Source organism: Protopterus annectens, chromosome 2.part1 (assembly GCF_019279795.1).
Source record: "Protopterus annectens isolate FY-2018-M chromosome 2.part1, PAN1.0, whole genome shotgun sequence".
Lineage (NCBI taxonomy): Eukaryota > Metazoa > Chordata > Ceratodontiformes > Protopteridae > Protopterus > Protopterus annectens.
Genome location: NC_056729.1, coordinates 1,339,917,196 through 1,339,942,244, shown reverse-complemented (window position 1 = coordinate 1,339,942,244; position 25,049 = coordinate 1,339,917,196). Strand labels below are relative to the sequence as shown.

General features: G+C 41.0%; 1 protein-coding gene across 1 annotated transcript in view; it reads left to right on the top strand.

Annotated features, from left to right (window-relative positions):
- TRMT44 (tRNA methyltransferase 44 homolog) overlaps positions 1-25,049 on the top strand; it is a 587,826-nt gene that overhangs the window by 212,695 nt on the left and 350,082 nt on the right. The gene's annotated exons all lie outside the window — the stretch shown is intronic.

Here is a 25,049-nt window from a genome sequence, read left to right as displayed (position 1 = left end):
TACTTCATGGAGTAGAGGTCTCTCCTTCCTTTTTCAGAGATTCCCCCACCCTCCTGCGGATCAACCTCCTCATTTCTTAGAGGTCCTTGGGTCCCTGGTGGACCAAGGAACTATTCAACCTGTTCCTGCTTCCCATGTAGGAAAAGGATTTTACTCCAGGATATTCCTGGTTCCTCAAAAGGAGGGCACTTTAAGACTTATTCTGGATCCCTCTCCTCTCAGCACCTTTCGTAAGTTCCCTTCTTTTTGGATGCTTACTCTCCAAACCCTGTTTCCTCTTTTATTACCCCAGTCTTTTTTGGTGTCTTTGGATTAGTAAGATGTTTACCTTTATATCCTAGTCACCCTCTTTTCAGGATGTTTTTACATGTCTCTGTATTTTCCTTTCATTTTCAGTTCTCTGCTTTGCCCTTTGGCCTCTCTGCTACCATAACGGTATTCACAAAATGCCTAGCTCCTGTGATTGTCTTTTGCAGGCTCCATTTCATTCAGATTTTTCCTTATCTAGATGACCTGCTTCAGGCACCTTCTCCCAGTTGATGCACAAAGTAAAAGGTTGCCTTGCAGCAAAAAAGAAACAACCACCAATGTATCCAACAGATTTAATAAAACTCTAATGTCTCAGCCAAAGCCTTCAAGGAGAATAACATACAGTAAAATACTTGCCCCATATATACATATACAAATACATCAATTAAATAATTATACAATTAAAGAAGTGCTCTCCAATTACATTCTTCATTTAGTCCCCTTAGAGACAGGGTGTCAAATTTTAAAATTAAGTAGATTCTTTTAAAAGCAGCTGTTTCTTAATAAAAGAAACATCAAATCTAGATATTTGTATTTTTTCCAAAACAGTGCCCTGCAGCCCTTTACTTTCTCCATCATGAAACAAACTAAAGTGTTCCGCTATAGAGATGTCCTTCATGGGTGCATCTGCAGTCATAACAACTGGGTTGTCCTGTCGTCAGGCAGCCCTTCAGTCGGCCGGATTCCAAAGTCCGGGTCCGGCTTCGGCTGATGTCGCACTTCACCCGACGTCATCTCTGTTGGTCTTCGGGTATAAAAGCATCAGCCGACGCCATTTTCCTCAGTCTTTCTTGCCGCGTGGCGCCCGAAGCAGAAGCTGTTCGCAAGTGCCGGTCGGTCGGATCCAGAGATTACTTCTACCGAATACTACTTCGAAGACTTCTAAAGCTAAGTACCCCATTGGGGACTCTTTCTTGCCTCAGCCGATGTCAGAAAAAGTTAATAATTGTTTAACCTGTGGGAAACAAATACCTCATAAAGATTTCCACTCTTATTGTCTGCCTTGTTTAGGCCCAGCCCACGTAGCAGCCTGTTCAGCCTGTGCTTCTTTCAACCGAGCGGCTTAGGCGTCGGTCGGAGTTTGCAGAACAGTTTTCGGTTCTGATTTTGCGTACATTATGCCGTCGGATCCTCCGACTACCCAATCTGCCAAAAAACGCAAAGATAAAGACCGACACTCGCGGTCCGCGGTTTCGGCTGAAACCATGGTTAAGCAAACCGCGAGTGTCTCGGTTTCTGGCGAAACCGAGAAAACTGATCAAAGTACAGCTGAAACTATCTCTACAACTGAGGCCCCTGCTACCACTCTTGAATCGGCCTCAGAAATTTTATCCACTACGGTGGTTGCCACTGACTTATCAGACACCATTCCCTTGGATGTCTCTACCCCAGCACGTGGTGCTGCTAGGCCTCCAGCAGCCATGTCCATTAAGGCCTTCGCCAGGGCTAAAGCAGCCAAGACTACTAAGACAGTGCCTGTTAAACCGCCCACAACCAGGCCCTCTTCTAGTTCTCAAATGCTTACTTTGGCAGAAGATTTAATTTCATTAATTAGAGGATCTCAATCTCACCCAGACAGGGCCTCTCAGCCCCAGAGAAGAGACCTAGGGCAGAGCCCCTGAGCCAGTGTCCTCTGATGATTCTGCTGACGAATCAGACATAACTGACCAGCCAGAGGCTCCTTTCTCCAATTTTGAAGATTCTGATGCTGAAGAATCCATTCCAGCTGCTTCCCCACCAGAAGAATTCTCCTTTGGGGAAACCTTACATGCCATGCGAGAGCAGTTCCAATGGCAGCAACAGGATTTTCAGACTCCAGAAAAGTCTTAGGACCTTTCTGCACCTCCCACAGCACAGGCCCTTAGCTATACCTCCTGTTCTCTCTGTGGTGGATGATGCTTTCAATGATGTCTGCTCCGCTCCAGATTCTTTACCCCAGCCCCTGCCAAACCAGACAGATTTTACAGGGTGCCAGATACTCATCACCACCTTTACAAGGCCCCACTTGCAGACCCCGAAACTATATCCCAGGGTCCCAAGGCAGTAGCAGCGACCATAGCTAAAAACCCTATTCCTTCTGAAAGGGAAGCAAGGTCATTAGACAGATGGGGTAAAAAGGTCTACACTTCAGCTACTCTCTCAGCTAGAGCTTTAAACTGTCAGTTTCACATGATACAATACCAAGCGTTTATGCTTGATCAGTTAACTAAAAACTAAGCACTGAAGAATCTCTTGATAAGAAATATGTATTAGAAATGGTAAATAACATACAACAGGTTAGCAACCATTCCTTAAAATGTGGCTATGATGCACTGGAGGCTTCATTTAGATCAGCCATGACTGGCACAGTGATAAGAAGGCATGCATGGCTAAAGGAGCAAGCTTTGCGGATCATGTTAAAGCTAAGTTGCTAGATGCTCCTATGGATAAGACAAGTTTGTTTGGTACACCTGCCCAGCAGGTTATGAAGAAAATGGAAGAAAAGGCAAAATCTGTTCAAGCGGTTAAAGATTTCTTGCAGGTTCAACCCCAAGGTTTAGCAGGAACTGGCCTGCCAAAATTGGTCCTTTCCTGACTCCACAAAATTTCAAAGGGGCAGGAATAGGCGTTCCAGAGGCAGAAACCAATCCAGAGGAGGTGCCTACAGAGGGACGACAGTGGCAAGGTAACAACAGAGGCACAGACACAACCACTGCCACCACATCAGCACAACCACAGTGACTTAACCTAAATCCGCCTACCAGGGAACAAATAGCAGCTCCTCTAGGCGGAAAGTTAACCTTATTTTCAAAGAACTGGCACTACATAACAAAAGACAAGTGGATTTTACAAACCATAGATCAAGGTTACGGTTTCACTTCCACACTTTACCAGTCAAAGAGGAATGCCAAATCTACCTCCAAATCAAAAACAGAGGCACTACAACAGATAATGGAGTTAGCAAACATGAGAGCTGTGGAAAGAGTGCCAACAGCAGAGCAAGGAAAGGGGTTCTACTCCAGACTATTCCTAGTTCCAAGAAAGGAAAAAGTTGGAGACCAATTCTCGACCTGTCCACCTTAAATACATACATCATTGTCCCAAAATTCAAAATGCTGACCCTACAGCAACTTCTTCCCATGCTGGGCAAGGAGTCTTGGCTGGTAACTCTAGATCTCAAGGAGGCATACCTGCACGTCCCCATTCGACCAATCTGCAGAAGATACCTCAGATTTCTTGCAGGATCAGAGCACTATCAATTCTCAGCATTGCCCTTTGGCTTATCTACTGCGCCCAGAGTATTCACAAAATGCCTGGCATCAGTAATCGCCCATTGCAGACTACAGGAATTCAAATTTACCCATACCTGGACGACTGCCTGTTACAAGGGGACAACAAAAGCAAGCTGACAACAGATTTACAAAGGGTCATTTACTTGCTACAAGCACTGGGATACACAGTCAATTTACAAAAGTCAAGGCTGATACCATCCCAAACAAGGACATTCTTGGGCGGAATTGGACACAGTAAAACAAATGGCATTCCTGACTACAGAAAAACAAAAGAACTCCCTCTTTACTTCTTGGCACTAACAAAACTGAACAAGTTAACAGCAAGAAAAGTACTGCAGGCCTTGGGCTTCATGGCATCATGCATAATCTTGGTCCCATTTGCCAGACTACATATGAGAAAACTACAGTGGTACCTAAAGAATTTATGGTCCCAACACAGACACAGCCTAGAAACAGAAATCCCACTAATTCCATGCTTAAAGCAGGAGTTCCTATGGTGGGCTCAGGCATGTCAGTCAAACCCAGGCCTACCCTTTCGCAGATGTCAAGCAAGCCAGACCATCACAACAGGCGCTTCAGACCTAGGATGGGGGGCCCACATGCTGGACAAATGCGTGCAAGGATTGTGGACACAGGATCAACTTCACCTGCACATCAACCTAAAAGAAATGCTGGCAGTAAAACTGGCAATCCAAAAGTTCAAACCATTTCTCCAAGAGGGCCAGTTGATGATAAGGACAGACAACACCACAGTCATGTGGTACATCAACAAACAGTGAGGCACTCATTCATACCCCCTATGCAGAATGACTTTGGAGCTGTGGACCCTGGCACTCAGCTACAACATCCAGTTACAGGCAATATTTGTACCGGGAAAAGAAAATACTCTAGCAGACATATTAAGCAGAACCACATCGGATGCCCACGAATGGAAGCTGCACCCGGACATCTTCAAGACCATCTCAAAGAAATGGGGAATGCCTCAGATAGATCTATTCGCATCACCTCTCAATCACCAGCTCAAAATGTTCTGCACAAGGACATTCCACCCACTAGCATGGAAAGTGGATTCGCTCTCCTTCAGCTGGAAAGGCCTAACAGCATATGCATTCCCACCTCTTCCCTTGATACACAAATTACTACTAAAAATCAAGGAAGAACGTCCAAGGATAATCCTGATAGCTCCAAACTGGCCAAGGCAACACTGGTACCCACTGCTGAGGAGCATGTCTCGGAACAATATGTGGCCAATACCCCTGATGCCTTTGATGTTAACTCAGAGCAACTACAGCATCATACATCCAAACCTAAAAACGTTGCAACTGACTGCATGGAACATCACATAGCAGCAGCTAATCCAGAACTTTCCCAAAGAGTTAAAGACATTATTCTTGAAGCACGCAGACCTTCAACAAGAAGGAACTATGCTGGAAAATGGAAAAGGTTTGTCATTTGGAGTACGGAAAGAGGAAAAGATGTGTCAAACATAGATATGCCTAACATTCTGGAGTATCTGGCCGAACTTCTTCATTCAGGCCTGTCCTACTCCTCCAAGATACATGCATCAGCTATTTCAGCAGAATACAGCTTTGATCCACCTGTTTTTCGCACCCTTTGCTCAGGCAGTTCCTCAGAGGAATCAAGAATGTAAAACCTCCAAGGAAACCACCATTACCAGCTTGGGACTTAAACTTTGTGCTAGAAAAGTTGACACTATCACCCTTTGAACCAGCAGCAACAGCAGACCTACAACACCTGTCATGGAAAACTGCTTTCCTACTGGCAATTACTTCAGCAAGGAGGGTTTCAGAACTACAGGCCTTAATGGCAGTGCAACCCTTCCTAATCTTCCACCAAGATAGAGTGTCCATGAGGACTAATCCTACATTTATGCCTAAGGTGGTATCCAGAGTGTCTTTAAACCAGGCAATCCACCTACCTACCTTCTTTCCCAACCCACAAAACAGAGGGAAAGAATACTGCATACCTTGGATGTACATAGACAGCTACGCTACTACTTGGACAGAACAAAAATAGCAGAAAGACTGACCAACTTTTTGTAGCCTATGCAACAGGAAGGGAAGGAAAAGCTATTTCCAAACAGACAATCTCCAAATGGATAGGAAATTGCATACGATTCTGTTACTCCTTCCATGGAAAACCAATTCCACAGAACATAAGACCTCATTCTACAAGGGCAACAGCCACTACCACAGCCTTCTTACGAGGAGTGGCAACCAAAGACATTATTGAGGCGGCTACTTGGACCTCCGTGCATACATTTGCCAAGCATTATAATTTGCCTCTATATTCCAGATCCCGAGCAGGGTTTGCCACTGCTGTACTGCAAGGGATCCTAAACACACCATAATCTAGTTTTATCCTCCTCCCTAGTTGGCTATGGTATTCTACCCAGTTGTTATGACTGCAGATGCATCCATGAAGGACATAGTACAGTTTTGTACCTACCATAAATGTAGATGTCCGAACTGGATAGCATCTGCAGTCAGATTACCCTCCCTCCTTCCCTCTGTGGTACTCCTAGGGTGTTTACCCTCCTAATAGCTAGCTGGTGGGGAGTCTTTTATGGTGTATTTGTTTGTATATATGTACATACATGCTTATTTTTGTGTTTACCTCTATCTTTTTGGAAACATTGGCATCTATCCAAATTTTAGCCTTCAAGAGGGCTACTGGCATCTGGGGCAAGAAACACTGAGGAAAATGGCGTCGGCTGATGCTTTTATACCCGAAGACCAACAGAGATGACGTCGGGTGAAGTGCGACATCAGCGAGCGGACCCGGACTTTGGAATCCGGCCGACTGAAGGGCTGCCTGACGACAGGACAACCCAGTTGTTATGACTGCAGATGCTATCCAGTTCGGACATCTACATTTATGGTAGGTACAAAACTGTACTCTCTCTGCCTTTTTATTAGCAATACCCCTCATATGCTCTAAGATTCTAGTTTTAAAACACCTTTTTGTTTCTCCAATATAAAAATTGTTGCAAGGACAACTCAAGGCATATATAACACCTTCAGTATTGCAAGTAAAATGGCCACAAGTACTAAACGAAACATTATTTATTCTAGGAAAGATTTTTATTACATACTTGCAAGCCTTGCACTTGCCACAAGCAAATGTACCACACATTGTCAAACTACATGGTATATTGGGAGATGGAATACTGAATTTACCTCTTACCAAAACCTCCCAGTTGCCTGTTACAGGATCTGTAGTTCACCATATCTCTGCTTCAAAGTCTGGAGTTCACTGTCAACTTCCAAAAGTTTGTCCTGACGACTCCCTGTCAAGAACATGAGTACCTGGGTTGCAGGACTCTGATGGTGCCAGTGTTGACCTCTCTTCCACCTCCAAAAGTTCTTGACCGCTTTCTTTCAGTCTCCTTTTCTTCTGCTTGCTGTTCAGCCAGAGAGTTTCCTTGAGTCCTGAGATTCGTGGCCTCTTCTTTTGTAGTGCTCCCTCTTGCCAGACTGCACATGCAGAAGCTTCAGTGGTACCTTGAGTCAATTTGGCTTCAGCATTGCCACCCTCTGGATGTCAGAGTGCCCATCCTTTCTTGTCTGAAATGTGAATTCAAGTGGTGGATTCAGCAACATAGCCTCAACCCAGGCTTGCCTTTTCAGCCTCCATTTCCTTCTTAAGAACTGCTCATTGACACTTCAGACATGGGATGGGGGGGCTTCCTGTGGTCACCTGAAAGTTGAGTTTTCCCCTACCTGGAGGACTGCCTGATCTTATCAGAGTCCTACTTAGGGCATCCTTCAGGCTGTGGAATTCATTACAGTTTGATTCAGAAACCTTGTCTATAGGCTGGATATCCCAAATGTGAGGATGGCTACAGTGAATCTATTCAAAAATGTACATTAGTGGTAAGTTTCTAACAGGGCCGTGCCTTTTTTCCCCTCAGAAAAAAGATATGGAAGTGTTTAATGTTACAAAGAAAATACAGCTTGTTGGCTCTGTGGGATTTTGGCTTTGAACCTCTTGATATATATGTCCATGTGCCAGAGTGATTTAATCCACAAGGCAGCTTCTAAGGTGATGAATTATCTCTTACTGATGGAGTAAGAGCATTGATTATATTTTAAACACTGCTTCTAAGACCATCCTGCATATTTACAAGAGAGTTTATCATACAGGTTATTATGATTTCAGATCTGCAAATTGTAGAGTAGTATCTTTGATAGGTTTAGCTGAAAGGGCAAATTATACTTAAAAATGTAATTTCTAAAATCAGGAACCTCAAATGTGCCTCAGGGGTAACATTTACTGTGGTAATTAATTTCCTGTTCCTGAGATGGATGAAAAAAGCATAATTAGATTTATTTGTCTCACGTTTTCTCTGCAGCTTCTGACACCTTGGTCCATGAGGATGGTGGTCATTGTACATTTCATTTATAACAAAAGGGGTTGGGGGAGATATCCTCCTTTCGGTACCTTTCCATTGGAGGACGAAAATTTCAGGAGAGCATCTCAGACACAGAATGTTGGTTCTGGATCCTGCTTTCAGAAAGCAATTCCTCCAGTGCTCCTTCTGCACCTGAGCTTCTTTCTTCTTTAACTACCGAAAGTTTTGAAGTAGGAGGTGAGCAAAAGATGTTGAAGTAGCTTTAAATTAATTCTTGATGTTTTTAGATGCACAGTATAAACCAAAAACAGCTGTTGGCAACCAAAAGTGAAAAACAGAAATTCCAACATTAAAAAAAAACCTCCTCTGTGATGACCACACACAAGGACCGAGCAAACTAAAAATATAATTGATTTATTGAATGCTTTCATCCTACATAGACTCATGAGAATAAAAATCAACATATTAAAATCAGTTGTTATAACCACTACTTTCTTTTCATTGGTTGTAGTTGATGAACATCATTTCCTATAATTTAAACATAACCCTAAATTCAGTTTGGGAACCGTATATGTTTTACTCAGTGTCCTTAACTGTAACAAACCGTTTGTTTATAAAAGTTCATACAAATTCATAAGTAGTGCTGTTGAAAATAATAATTTAACACTATTAAATATAAAATTCTATTTTTAGTTATTTAAAATTAATTAAAGAACAAATCAAATGATAATTTGAACTCAAATGATTTACCTCTGTAATACACTTGTTAATCTATAAACATTTTTTAATATGTAAAACATTTTTTTATATATTATGTAGATCCAAAAACACACTGAACTGCCCCCAGTGTTAAAGTTTAGCAGCATGCAATTTCAGTACAGGGTTAAGAAGTATTTTATCATTGAGACCAGGAGGGACACTTGCATGTAGGCATAATTGCCATAGTAATTCACAATATTCAGGCAGGGTCTCCCACTGCCCTTTCCTTGGGTTAACATCAGCTTGTTCCAGGAAGCAAAATTTAAGAATGGAATTTCTGCAGTTCTGAAAATGGTTCCACAAGGCATTTGCTTCTGTACCTTCCTAGTTTCAGGGCTGTTTTCCATCTTACCTACATAATATTCCCAACATACCTAACAGAAGTCTAAACTACCCCTTTTGAGGAGTAGGTGTAATACCTATTAGCTCTAAGCTGTGTTCCTAAGCTATGTATTTTCAAGTTGGCCATCTGTGGCATATGTCTACACTGCTGGCACATACCACACTTGTAGGTATCCTTGTGCTTTTTACTATCAAAATTATTGTACAATTTTGTCCTTAATAGTTCATTTCCTACGACGGGTAAAATATAGTAGTTTAGAAAAGACTGTTGGGCTATTTGGCATTTTGGAAAAAAGGTCTCAGTACTTCCTTATGATATTTTGAATTTCAATAGTGTCTTGGCCATATTTAAGAATTAAAGATGTAGTATAGTTAATTTTTGCAGTTCCTGCATTCCTCATAGGGGAAACAGAATTCTGTTCATAAGTGCTGGATTTGTTGATTCTGTTGTGTGATGACTGTAGTTTAACATTTTTCAAATTGTTTCCCAAGAGAGGAATATACTTGGTACCCCATCCATCCAGTATTTCTCTTTACTATCATACTTAAAATGTTGGGGTAACCTCTTTCAAGAAAAAGGTGTTCAGTATAGTTTAGCTCATTTACTAAGTACTTATATTCGGAGGTCATGTGGGCTACAAGGACCATGTGTCCTTTTACTGTACTCCTTTTTCGGTGTTGGGGATGATTAATACTATAATAAAGATAGATGTTTGAAAAAAATTTCTTTCCTGTATAATTTATATTTGAACTTGTGGTTCAATAGCTGTTTGATTAATTTGAAGACATCTTCTCTTTTGGCTGTTCCCGTTAGGGTCACAGTGGATCATCTGTTTCCATTTTTTCCTGTCCTCTGTATCTTGCTCTGTCACACCAACCACCTGCATGTCCTCTCTCACCACATCCATAAACCTTATCTTAGGCCTTCCTCTTTTCCTATTACCTGGCAGCTCCATCTATAGCATCCTTTTCCCAGTATAGTCAGCATCCCTCCTCAGCACATGTCCAAACCAACACAATCTCCCCTCTCTGACTTTGTCTCTACACCGTCCAACCTGAGCTGACCCTCTAATATACTGATTCCTAATCCTGTCCATCCTCCTCACACCCAGTACAAATCTTAACATCTTTAACTCTGACACTTCCAGCTCTGACTCTTGCCTTTTTGTCAATGCCACTGTCTCCAATCCATACATCGTAGTTGGTCTCACTACCCTCTTGTAGACCTTCCCTTTCACTCTTACTGGTACCCGTCTGTCACAAATTACTCCTGACACTGTTGTCCACCCATTCCACCCTGCCTATACTCTCTTCTTTACTTCTCTTCCACACTCACCATTACTCTGAACTGTTGATCCCAAGTACTTAAACTCATCCACCTTTGCCAACTCTACTCCCTGCATCCTCACCATTACTCTAGCCTCCCCTCTTTCACACACACTGTCTTAGTCCTGCTGACCTTCTTTCCTCTCCTCTCTAGAGCATATCTCCACCTCTCCATGGTCTCCTCATCCTGGTCCCTACTCTCACTACAGATCACAATGTCATCTGCAAACATCATAGTCCATGGGGCCTCCTGGCTGATCTCGTCTGTCAACCTGTCCATCACCATAGCAAATAAGAAAGGGCTCAGAGCTGATCCTTGATGTAATCCCACCTCCACCTTAAATGCATCTGTCACTCCCACTGCAGACCTCACCACTATCACACTACCCTCGTACATATCCGGTACCACTCTGACATACCTCTCTGCTACTCCTAACTTCCTCATACAATACCACAACTCCTCTCTAGGCACCCTATCATATGCTTTCTCCAAGTCCACAAAGACACAATGCAAGTCTTTCTGACCTTCTCTATATTTCTCCATCAACACTTTGTTTGATTAATTTGACTTCCAGATAATGAATTTCATCACCCTTGATGTCATAAGTAAATTTCAAGAACTGGGTTGTGGAATTAAGGTACTCAATAAATTCTTCCAATTCCTCATATGAACCTTTGCAAATTATAAAAATATCATCCAGGAAGTGTAAATAGCAAACCATGTTCTTGTAAAAAGGGGAAATAAATATAAAGCTTTTTTCCCAGTACAATAGAACAATGTTGGCAAAACGTAGGGCCCTTTGCAATTCCATTTACTTGTTTATGTAGTTACCCTTTAAAGTACTCAAAATTGTACTCAAATACCAGCTCTAAACGTTCTCCAGTTAATTTCAATTCATTGTTACTTAAACGTCACTGTCAGTCAGTATGTCCATAACCCATTGTAGTCGTATTGAATGTGGAGTAACAGAAAATAAATCCTCTGCATCTGTAGTAACCAGTAAATGGTGAGGTTGATGAAATTCTTTTTTAACTTTGGATAAATAGTCCCAAAAATCAATTAATGTATGACTATGAAAACCCAGTGTACTTTTCAACTTTTTGTCAACAAATATAGCAAGTACATGGGTTTTAGACCCAGCTGAGGACACTGAGGGACTAAGTGGCAGAAGTAATATGTTTATCTGTTTTGGGTGTACAAAATATGGACAGGATAAACGGTTTCAGATTATGGAAAAAAATCAGAGTTTCTTATCTATTATGTCCTGATGTAGGTTGTCTTCCAAAATAAGATCAGTTCTCCTGTGATAATACGGGCTAGTGCCAGCATAGCCAGCTGGAATTCTGTAAAGAATGGTATGTTCTTTGAATATCAAACTGATTTATACAAGATGACTGTGTTACAAATGTATTAAAACTGTATGGCATTTGAATATCAATCTGATTTGTATGGTATTTGAAAATCAAACTGTGTTTGTAAAGTTGCTAGTGTTAAAATATGTATCAACAGTGAGTCGTACTGAACAGAGATGGAATGTACCTGTGAGTCTGTATGTATATGTGTTAGCAAAGGAGACTGGAAGAGAAGGGGTTAAACAGCTAGCTTACTTCTTACTTTAAGAAAAATACTGTTAATTGCACCACTTGTTGGGTCATAGAAGTGCTTATCTCACTGCTCTGAATAAGACTGGAGAGAGCATGTTTGGAAGAAGTCTATGTTCATTAGCTTAGTAAAAAGAGGGAAGCCCCAGGCACTGCCATAAACATTAGCAAAACGTAGATGTGCATCTTATGAAATCTATGCTAACATCCTGTCTCAAACTTCAAAGGGGAATAGTGTGAGAACCTAGTCAGGTGACCAGATGAGGTCATTCTGCCAGCCATCTTGGAAATTTTAGATATTACAGAGAGAAATGTGTCAGTATTGAGTATTCTGTCTTGAGCCTGACAACAAGAAGGACCATTCACCACATTGTCTGCCTTGCTCTTTTAATTAAGTGGGGAACGGTAATTATCCTAGATTTAGTCAGAAAAATTTAGTGAAGCTTAGTTTAGATATCATTTTACTTTATTTGTCTGAGTCTGTCCATCAATGTTATTTTTAGCATTTCCTGTGATTTGAACCCTGTGGTTTACTGTAAGTATATATTCAGTATTTTTATGTTCTTTTATTATTTATTATTAAATGTACTTAAAACTGTTATTGTGGCTGGTTCTTTTAGAAAGTATTTAACCTTTCCGAGTGCTTATATTTATTTTGTGGCAATGTGTGGGCCACTTCTGAAGGCCTAGCTGTCTTGGTGAAGTACTAGCATTTGTATTTGTATTAATATCACACAGTATAATTGGACAACCTTTGTTAAGGGCCTTAGAGTAACTGATTGTGGAGTGTCTGGTGGCAGTGATAACTACCTTATGCTCTATGCAGAAGGGGGCACAGCAGGTAAATCTGTGTCAACCTTTCCCAGGTGTGTGTGTGTGTGTGTGTGTGTGTTTGTGTGTGTGTGTGTGTGTGTGTGTGTGTTTGTGTGAAAAATCGAATCTCACTGTGTGTGTGTGTGTGTGTGTGTGTGTGTGTGTGTGTGTGTGTGTGTGTGTGTGTGTGTGGTACTTGGAGCAGGGATAGAAAATGCTGGTTTCAGTGCTGGAAGACTTGGCTTGGACACTTCGCTGAGGACCTAATCCTACAGCTGTACAGCGGGGAGTCTTGCTGGGGACCTGGAGGAAGACAGATAGAGAGATGCAGACCCTGGACTGTGTGTGTCCCCTGTGTGATCTTGAGGGAAAGTGCTTGATACAGAGAGGTCTGCATCTGGAAATACTGAATGTATCCATTTGTATTCCAAGTGCACGTCCCTATCCAGTATCAGTGATGAGGATTCAGGCTCCTAGATTACTGGACCAGTGTGGGGCCATCACATTTCCTTGAAAACTGGGTATACCTCAAATCACTGTTGAAAAGAGGACTGTTTGACCCTGAACAATTCGACCCCATTGCAATTGTATACACTTTCATATTTAAATTTATTTTTATTGTCTAGGAGAATATTTATTGAACAGTTTGACCCCTCGTGATTTGACCATAGATGTTTCGACCCCAATTTAATAAAATCATTTTATGTAATAAATAAATAAATAATTACCCACACAAAAATTAAACAGTTTCCCAATTAAATTTAAGAAAAGCATTTTAATATTTAATATTTTCATCAGGATTTTTACATAGCAAGATGGGAACCAGTAGGTGGTAGTAGCTACATTTTCTTATTCTGTCATGATGAAACTCTGCTGTAACTGTTTCTTTTTTTGCATTTTTTATTATTACTCTTTCTGTCTTACTTGTAATACTGTCGCAAGAAACTAAACTAAGACTTTTTGCTGGGAGTATTTTTTATTGTAAAATCAAGTCTAGTAGGTCTTGACTTTCGGCTTTTCCCAGTTAGGAGTCACCACAGCAGAACTCCGGTCCGCTAATGATTGACAGTAGATTTTTACTGTGCTGGGGTGCCAGCCCGACGCCCAACCTTCAAAGAAGGCACGTGTCTTTAAACGTCACTCAACAGCGGTGAAGACATGCATACTCCACACAGAAGATGCTCCAGCCGAGAATCGAATGGGAGAACCTCTTGCTGTGAGGCAACAACGCTAACCGCTGCACCACCGAGTATTTTTCTAATATTTAATGATCGCATTACATTCATTGTTTTGACTCGTGTTCATTGTTTTAATTTCATTCTGAGGAAAGCTCAAGTTGGCAATAATTTTTACTTTGATCTATTCTGCTGTGCCTGGATTAACTTTTAATGGTTGTATTTTAGTCACTTGGTCTTTGAATGATACTAACCCTGTTGTTTCTTAAGAAGATATTTATCACGCAGAATATTCAGTACAATGGCAATGTACTATGTTCAGGTTTGGTAGTGAATGTTGCGGATTTGTGTTTTGTTTTTTTGTATAGAAGCTATTTTAGTTTTGTTTTGGTGTGTATAATTTAGTAATTATAGATCAATGTTTTATTATTTTCTTTTTAAAGATATCATTTCACAGTCTGTTAAGGCTGGGGTCAGTTATCCGGGTCAAAACGTCCTGTACCACTTTTAAAAGAGCTAATATTTTAACTGCATAACTCCAGTGATCCATGATGACCACACCCCCACCCTTGTTTGATTTCATAATTCTAATACTTGGGTTTGTACTCATTTCTCTTAATACAGTCCTCTCATCAGGATTTAAGTTAAATGTTCTCCATTTCCTGTTAGAGAGATGGTTACTCACTTCTTGTTCAACCAGACCCTCAAAATTAGTCAACATGGGGTGTAAGGGATGATTGAAAATACTTTTTCTCTGACCGGAATAAACACATTCAGTAGTCCCACTGTTGTCAAAAATTATGTCAAAATTAATTTTCCTCAGAAAGAATTTAATGTCAGTCAGAACCTTGCTAAGTTCACTCCTATTAGTCAGAACCTGTAAATGAATGAATGTAAAAACTTTTTTTTTCCAGTGTTTGAGTTTCTCTTTTTCACTTTTGGTTACCAACAGCTGTTTTGGGATTTCCTTTTTGGTTTTCTTGCTGGCATGATGACTTTTCATGCTGTGGACTGCAACAGTTGTCCCTTTAAGTCCGAAGAGTGTTTATTGGGTGAGCTCACTAACGGATCAATCTTTTCTCGCAAAGTGAAGCTCACAGAATTACTACCTCTGCTAGCAGACATGAGGAAGAGACTGCAGCATCTATCCCCTGCTTTCAAATAGACAGTGAACCACAGAACAAGCAGGTTTTCCAGCAGCAGCACTCAACAGTTGGCCAGCAACTAACAAAGGAACACCAATGTGAATCAACTAATGGCTGTCAACCAAGGAGATGGTGTACCCTCTGGTAGTTCAAATTCCTGAAGTGACAGAGTTTACCTCAAATACAGGAATTTGGATATTAACGTCATTCCAAGCCTTGCGAACTTGACATCAGCGATGGTCCAAATTCATACCAAGGTACTTTATACAAACTGAAAAACAAAATGTATAAATATTGTAACCTAGTTTTAGATGATGCATTTCATAATGAAAGTATTACCAAAAAACAAGTCCCTAGAGGACTAGTTTTCAAATATCCAAACAGTGTTGAGCCAGGCTCGAAATTCCATCATGAACTAGTTGACATTTTTAATAACTGCGGATTGGAAGTTATAAAATCTATTGTGAAAAAGAACACTAGAATTATGTACACTCGGTATGAAGAAATTATGCATTTTAAACTGTTTAATAGAGAAGGATTTACTGTTTACAGTAAACATATACAAAAATAAATCTTATTCATTGTTAAAGAACATTGATGAGAAAATGGTTAAAATAAAAAAAAAAATAAAACTAGTAAACTATAGAGGGACAGAAGGGAATATCTAGTGAGTAGGGTTTACCAGCTGCCTAAGTTTCAAGTTAAAACTATCTTTGCTTGGTGGGCTAACCAAGGTTCTAATTGTATATTGAAAAACAGTGACCCCGGTGATATTGCTAATGAGTCTGTAGCTACTGAAAACTTTGGAACCTGTTTTGACCCCCAAGACCCTTTAGAGATTCCCTGTTTAAGGAGATCAGACAGGTTGAGGAACCAACAGATGTTAACCAACCAGGGCACCTGGTCTGGCAGGAAAGACAGAGGAACCAGCAGAGGGAGGAGGCAGAGGGGCATTAATAGGAAATGACTTTGTTAAGAGATCCTAGCAGTATGCGACAATCAGTGATACAGGTGGAATTGGTAGTACACCCCTACAAAAATTTCACAGTGTTTAACTGTAGTGGGCTTGATTTAAATCTTAATAATTTTTCAGTATTCTTAAAAGGTTTTACATTTGTTCTAACTAATAGGACTGAAGTTAGCGAGGTCCTGATTGACATTAAGTTGTTTATAAGGAAGATTAATTTTGAAATACTTTTTCACAACAGTGGGAATACTGAATGTAGTTATTCCTGTGAAAAAGTATTTTCAATCCTCCCTTACACCCCATGTTGATTAATTTTGAGTCTCTGGTTGAATAAGAAGTGAGAAACAATCTTTCTAAAAGAAAATGGAGGACATTTAACTTAAATCCTGATGAGAGGGCAATAATAAGAGAACTGAGTAAAACCCAAGTATTAGAATTATGAAACTAGACAAGGCTTGGGGTATGGTCATTATGGATCACTGGAGTTAAGCAGTTAAAATGTTAGATCTTTTAAACAGTGATTTGAGGTATACTCAGGTTTTGAAGAATGAAATTGCTATAACTTATAGGAGAATTTATCTTATTTTGGAAGACAACCTACAGCAGGGCATAAAAGGTAAGACATTTTGATTTTTACATACTCCAAAACCGTTTATCCCTTCCATGTTTGGTATACCTAAAACTCACAAAAACTTATTAGACCTGCCGCTTAGACCCATAGTATCCTCTGCTGGGTCTAAAACCCAAGCAGTTGCTGTATTTGTTGACAAAAAGGTGAAAGTTATACTGGGTTTTCATAGTCATATATTAATTGATTCTTGGGGGCTAAGATTTTTATCAACCACACCATTTATTGGTTACTAAAGATGTCCAGGATTTATTTTCTGTATTCCACATTCAGTGGGACTAGAATTGGTCATGGACATACTGACTGATAGTGACCTTCTAACTAACAATGAATTGAAATTACTTGAAGAATGTTTAGAGCTGGTACTTGAGAACAACTTCTACTTTGAGGGGGAACTATATAAACAAACAAGTGGGGTTGCAGTGAGTGCTGCTTGCACCCAACTTTTTGCCAGCATTGTTCTATTGTTCTGGAAAAATTTGATTTAATTCCCCCTTTTACAAGAACATGGTTTGCTGTTTACTTTTCCTGGAAGATATTTTTATGATTTGGAATGGTTCATATGAGGAGTTGGAAGAATTTATTGAATACATTAATTCCACTACCCAGTTCTTGAAATTTACTTATGACATCAAGGGTGATTATCTGGAAGTCAAATTAATCAAACACCTATTGAACCAGAAGTTCAAAATTAATTATATTGGAAAGAAAAATTTTCAGAGACTTGTTTTTATTAGGGTCTATATCAGAACACTGAAAGTTCACATTTTTGAATGTTCTTACATCGACCCCTAATCAGCGAAGGCTGACAATATCGAACATTCAGAACAGCGATTTTTTTCCTAGGGAAAAATTTGCTGTTCCAAAACACATACACACAACACAAGCGCACCAAACAAACAGCAATCCACACACATTCACCCAAAATCTTACAGCTAACCCTACACTAAACTTACAAACACCACTAACTATCCACTTACCTTAACCCAAACCCTAACCATAAGGTCCGCCACTATTGCACACTCACCTCACCCGCGCCCTAACCCTAACTCGCCTAACCCGCCCTAACCCTCACGTCCACACAATCGCACACATACCTCCCTTGCACCCTAACTCACCTAACCCATGCCCAATCGCACACTTACCTGAACCCAACCTGTAACTTTCCACCACAGCGCTGAAAATAGCGAAACGACAGAAACAGACAACCAAATTCTTTCCCTAGGAAACAATTTGGTTATCTGTCATTTCGCTATTTTTAGCGTTCGCTGAATAGAGATCGATGTAAGAACATTCGAAAGTATGAACTTTCGATGTTCTGCTATAGACCCTTTTTATTATAGTAGTAACCATCCCCAACACCAAAAAGGAGTATAGTAAAAGGACCTTCATGACCTCTGAATAACATTTTAAGTACGGTAGTAAAGAGAGAAATATTGGATGGATGAGGTACCAAGTATATTTCTGACTTGGAAAACGATTTGAAAAATGTTAATCAACAGCCATCACACAATAGAATCAACAGATCCACCACTTGTGAACAGAATTCTGCTTCCCCCTGTGAGGAGTGCAGGAACTGGGAAAATTATACTACATCTTTAATTCTTAAATACAACCAAGACACTAGTGAAGTTCAAAATATTCTAAAGAAGTACTGGGACCTTTTTTCCAAAATGCCAAATAGCCGGCAGTGTTTTCTAAGCCATTTTGGAGAACGAGCCTAGAAGTGGTACAAATAATTTTGCTAGTAATAAGCACATGGGTACCTACAAGTGTGGTATATGTCAGCAGTGTCGACATGTGGTACAGCTGGCCAACTTGAAACTACCCAGCTTAGGAATAGAGCTTAGAGCCAATAGGTATTACAACTGCTCCTCGAAAAGGGGTAATTTATTTAGCCTTCTTTTAGGTATGTTGGGAATACTATGTAGGTAAGAGAGAAAGAGCCCTGAAACGAGTTTATGAACCTCGTTGCGAGATGAGGAAAGGTGCAGAAACAATGCCTTGTGGAAACATCTTCAGAATTGTAGGAATGCCATTTTTAAAATTTTGGCTCCTGGAACAAGTCAATGCCAACTGAAGGGGAGGGCAGTGGGAGACCCTGCTTTAATATTGCAAATTGCTGTGCAATTACGCCTGCATGTAACTGTCCCTCATGGCCTCAACAGTCAAATGTCTCTGGGTCTTGTATTGAAATTGTGTGCTGCTAAACTTTAAGGTTGGGGGCAGCTTAGTGTGTTTTTAGATCTATGTAATATATAAAAATATATGTTAAAAATGTTTTATACATTAACAAGCATATTAAAGAAGTAAATTATTTTATTTGAGTTCTAACATTATCATTTGATTTGTTCTTTAATATTAAACAAGTAGAAAACAGAATTTTATATTTAGTAGTATTAAATTATTATTTTCAACATTACCATGTATTTATGAATTTGTATGAACCTTTGTAAACAAATGGATTGTTATTGTTAGGGACATTGAGAAAAACAAATATCATTCCCAAACTGAATTAAGGGGTGTGTTTAAATTACGGGAAATAATGTTTATTAACTGCAACTTATGAAAAGAAAGCAGTAGCTATAAAAACTGATTTTAATATGTTGATTTCTATTCTGATGAAGATGAATTCACACAGTATTTTCAGGTAAAGCTCCCTGCACCAAGCACAGTTTCCCTTAAGAGCACACAGGGAGCATGTTCCAGACTTGGAGCTGGACTCTGTCTCAGCCTACACAAAACTCCACACTGACCACTTTGGAGCTCTGTATCCCTGTTCCCAGTAGCTGATGCACATACTTGGATATTTGAGACACACACACACACACACACACACACACACACACACACACACACACACACACACACACACACACACACACACACACACACACACACATACACACATATACACCTGGCACAGGTTTACTAGCTGAACCCCTTTCTGTCCAATTCTGAGGTAGTCACGCTGCCGCCAGTCAGCTACCCTAAGGCTCTCACAAAGGGCACCCAATTATACTGTGTAAAATTAATACTAATACAAATGGTAGGGTGGGATCAAAGCAGCAATGCTTTCAGGAGAGGTCACAGTGTCACTAAAACAAGCATAAGTACTCTCAAGATGTTAGCAGTATTCTCTAAAGCACGAGCCACAATTAAAGGTATTAAAATGTTTAATAATTTAATAAAAAAGAAAACAGGAGACTACTGAATATAATAAACAACAGAGTGTCAACCACAGAGGTTTAAAAACTAATACAGTTTGATAATTTCTCAGAGATGCAGAAAACAGTACTAAACTATTCTCACTAAGTGACCCTGACTGACTACAGAATTACCATTCCCTGACTACAAACTAAAGCAAGGCAAGCTGATGTGTGTGTGGAGTATCTTACCACTGCAAAAGCCAGATGATGTTTGTCTTTGTCTGTGTGGATATGTGAGATATATCCTGTCAGGTTCCAAAGTGCTGTTGCGAGAGTTCCAAAGAAATCAGATGCTGGTTAGAGGATGACATCATCTTAGGTCTTCTGACTCTGGTACAATGCACACACAGCTTTGCTAAGTTCTGTGGCAACATCTGAAAGCTATAACACTATTTCAAACTTTCCACCCTTCCAGGGTTCTCTGATAAACATACACATTTGATCAGTTACAACAATGCAACCTGATACACATGCATACATTCTTTCTGTCCAGCAGGACCTACTGTTGATGCATTTTTAACACAAGTAACTTTACAAATATATTTTTTAATTCAAACATCTGTACAAATCAGTGTGATAGTCAGCATAATATTCTGTACAAAGGTCCAGCTAGCTGTGCTAGCATCTGGACACATGTACTGCCCTACTCTCCCTGGCACAAATGGCACAACACCCCCCCCCCTTTGAAAACTCAAGCTAGTTTTTCAGGTGACCCTGGTAAAACATTGCTTGAGAGATGTGGGCCTGTCTGGGAACACAGTAACCTATACCCAATCTTGAGAGTCCCTCTGCATTGGCATTGCTGACCCCACTGTAGTGCTGCACTATGTCATATGCCTGCCACCATAGGCTCCACCATAATAAATTGGCATTTTTGATGGCTGCACATTGTAGCCATGTTAAGGGATTGTGGTCCGTAACCACAGTGAATTTCCTTCCATACAGATAAGGCTTCTGCAGTGCCCATACTATGGCTAGCCATTCTACAGCTGCATAACATTTCTCCCTGGATTGGAGTCTACAGCTGAGATACACAACTGGGTGCTCTTCTCCTTGTGAGGTAACCTGGCTGAATACAACCTCCATCCTATGGATTGAAACATCCACTTGCACTATAAATTCTTTGCTGTAATTTGGACTGGCTAAACTTAGGGGACCCTCCCAAAGCCCCTTTAGCTTTTGGAATGCCTGCTCACAGGCTGAGGTCCACACTGCCTTATCTGGCTTGTTTCTCATCACCAGGTCTGTGATAACCAGATCTCGATCAGACTCCCCCTGCCATCCACTGCAAATACTCAGCACAAGGACCTCCTGATCATCGTAAGGCTTCATCATGTTAACATGGTACAGTTTGTGGTCCCTGCCTCCTGCTTAGCAGGTTGTCTATGTAATTAACATCACTGACCTTTCTTACAAATTCAAAGGGTCCCTCCTAAGCTGCCTGCAGCTTATTGTGTCTGATAGGAATGAGCACCATAATTTGCTGTTCCACAGTATACTCTCAAGCATTCCTGTCATACCAGACATTTTTCTGTTGCAGGGCTACTTGGCCAAGTTCATGAGCTCTGCAAGCCTTGTCCTGAATTTTAGGATTTATACCACAACAGACTCCTTGTGGGATTTATACTCACCCTCCCACTCATCACAAATCAAATCTAAAAGCCCTCCTCAACCTATGCCCATACAGCAACTCAAAGGGTGAAAAACCTGTGGATTCTTTGGGTACCTCTCTGCATACAAACAGCAAATGGGGCAAATGTTTGTCCCACTGTCTCTCTTAAACTGTTTTGCAAACACCTGTAGTCTGGGGGTGGTAGAGGTGTTTTTTAGGTGCTTCACCCCACAGCAGTTCCACAAACAAGCCAGCAGGTCTGACATGAAATTGGCACCTCTGTCAGTCAGTATTTCTCTCAGGAAACCTACCCTGCTGAAAATCTGCATCAAAGCATTTGCCACCTTCTTTGCTTCAATGGACAGAGCCATTGCCTCAGGGTATCTAGTTACATAATCTACTACCACCAGAATATATTTCTTCCCTGTGGAACATGGGGTACTCAGAGATCCCACAGTATCCATAACTACCTTCTGAAATGGCTTCTCAGTCACAGACAAAGGCATCAAAAGAGCCTTGACCTTGTCTCCTGCCTTGCCTACCTTTTGGCACTGCTCATAGGGCCTGCATTACCCTGTTACATCCCTTGCAATCCCAGACCAACAAAAGTTCTGCATAATATGTCTCTTGGTAAACTTTATGCCCATATGACCTGAAAAAGGAATGTCATTGGCCATGGCTAGAAGTGCCAGATGGTAGGCTGTGGGCACTGCCAACTGCTGTATTACCTCACCCTCTGGCCCTCCCTCAGGGGTCCACTCTCTATACAGCAACCCTTTGTTCTAGTATACAGACTCCCCTTTGCCTTGAGAATCAGGTGCCTCCTTATCTATCTCCCTCAAGCCTTGTAAGGTAGGGTCCAAAAGCTGAGCCTGTTGTAATTCTACCTGTGTAACCCTTCCCAGCTCCCTTTCCACAGGAAGCCCAGTCTCTTCTGACAGCGGTGCCCCACTACCAGAATGGGTACTACCACTCTCCTTTGTTCCTTGCAGTCACCCTCTCCACAGGAATATCAGTACCTACCAGCATCTTTGGCTCACTTTCAGGCTCACTGCTAGGGTAGCTCCCTCCTTGAAATATCCACCTCACCAGCCCTAGCTTCAGGTGTGAGGTCTATCTGGGTCTACTCCACGCTACCTGACCCACATGCCTGTCTCCAAGCTGTAACTGCATGCACACAAGGTACTGCATTATCAAAATCATTCCCTATCAAGACATCTGCAGGGATATCCTCAAACACCTACTGGCTTGCTTCCTTTTCCACCCTCCCAGTCAAGGTGAGCCCTGACCAAAGGTATTTGGAATGGGGTCCCTCCTAAAGCTCTGACTAGTGTGGACTGCCCAAGCATATATTGTACCTCACTAACCACTGTAGACTTCACAATGGTTATGTCTGTCATAGTAGTGGCCTGTCTTCCATCCACTAAGATAGGATACAAACTTCAGTGATAATTTGGTACCCCTGTTGTCTCCATACAACTTACCACTTGCATGCTGTTATTCCTACTTGCTGGCTCCTTCAACATTTTTTCCCCACCTTGTCTATGTGTACATTTCTGGGCTGCATGGCCCCTCTGATTACATTTAAAACATCTAGCCTTTCATCCTGGCTGTGTACCTGAACTAGTGGCTTCCCCTGTTACTGGTGTACTCTTTTTTAGGGTGGTTTAGGCTGCCCACCATGAGTTCCTCTATAACCATGTTCAGTGCTGCATATCCCCTTCTTGTGCAGTGATGCCCTGCTTGCTAAGTACAGATCTGCTTTTCTCCCCATCTTATCTGCAGAGTTACACTCCTGGTCTGCCAACCAGATTCTCATGTCCTCAGGCAAAGTGCTAAAGGCTTGTTGCCTCTCAAAAAAGTCTGCCAGCCCTTCAGAAGTGGTGACCTGACTCGCACTCACCCACCTATGAAAATAAGTGCTTAACTCAGCAGTATAATCACATACTCTTTCATCTGCTGTGTGTGTATGCTCATGAAACTTTTTTCTGTAAGCTTCAGGTGTTAACATGTAACATTTCAATAAACATTGTTTAACTTTATCATAGTTTAAACAGTCAGTATCAGACAATTTAGGAACATCAGTTACAGCTTTACCATGGAGTAAGGCGGTCAGGAACCATACCCAGAGCCCTTAGTCAACATTATACTCTTTACATACTCTTTTAAATATATGAATAAAACTATCAAAATTATCACCCTCTGAAAACTGTGGAGGAAATTTACTGACCTGTATTGCTTCTGGTGTTCAGATTTTCCCTTCCCCATTACCTCCATGACCCTGAAGAAGAGTCAGCATCTCCCTGTCATGTTAGAGCTGTTTCTCATTTTTCTTCGGCCTCCAAAGGCAGCTGTCTCTCATTGTTTTTGACCTCCAAACTTCACAGTCTGTCTGCTGATTCTAATTCCATCTGCTTCTCCAGTCATTTGGCTTCCAGTTCAAGTCTCTTTAACTTTAGATGGATTTTTAAGTCTTCTGGGGACAAGGTGAACTGTCCTTTTTCTGAAGACTGCACATCCCCTTCACCAGACAGGTTGTCTTCTGGTTGCTGGTCTGTGCTGCAGCTGTGGCCAAGGATGAAATTATTTCCTCTTTAGTCAGGTTGGCATGCACCAGTCTTTGTCTTCACATACTTTGGCCAACTGGTTCTTTGTCAGCTTGCTATAATCCTCTGCTGACATCCTTGACACTTTCCCTGACTAAATTAAACTAACAAAAATAAAACTGTTGTGAAAATGAAACTCTGTACGTTTACCTTGTGGCTGCAGAGAGTACACACACCTTCAGTAAAAACTGCCCACCGGCTACTGAATGTGTGACCACCAATATGTGACAGGTCCGTACTCTGGCCAGCAATCAAGGAGACTCCATCCTCACCATTGACTCCAGTGAGGGACGGTCACTAAGAGAAAATATGGATTCACACAGTATTTTAGATGCAGCTCTCTGCACCAAGCATAATTTCCCTTAAGAGCACACTCCAGACCTGGGGCAGGACTCTCTGTCTCTCTCTCTCTCCAGGCCCACACAAAACTCCACACTGACCACTTTGGAGCTCTGTGTCCCTTTTTCCCAGTAGCTGACACACACACTTGTATATTTGAGTTTCACACGCGCACACACACCTGAGAAAAACTGGCACAGATTTACTAGCTGTGCCCCTTTCTGCCCAGACTCTGGTGTAATCATGCTGCCACCAGTCAACTACCCTAAGACTCATACAAATGGTATCCATTTATACTGCTTAAAAATAATACTGATACAAATGGTATGGTATGATCAAAGCCAACAAGGCTTTCAGGAGCTGCCACAGTGTCACTAAAATAGATGTAAGTACTCTCAAGATGTTAAATGTATTCTCTAAAGGACCAGCCACAATGAAAGATATTAAAATATTTAATGATAAATAATAAAACAGAAAACAGGAGAATGCTGAATACAATAAACAAGAGTTTCAGCCACAGAGATATAAAAATAATGAATGCAGTTGGATAGTTTCTCACAGATGCAGAAA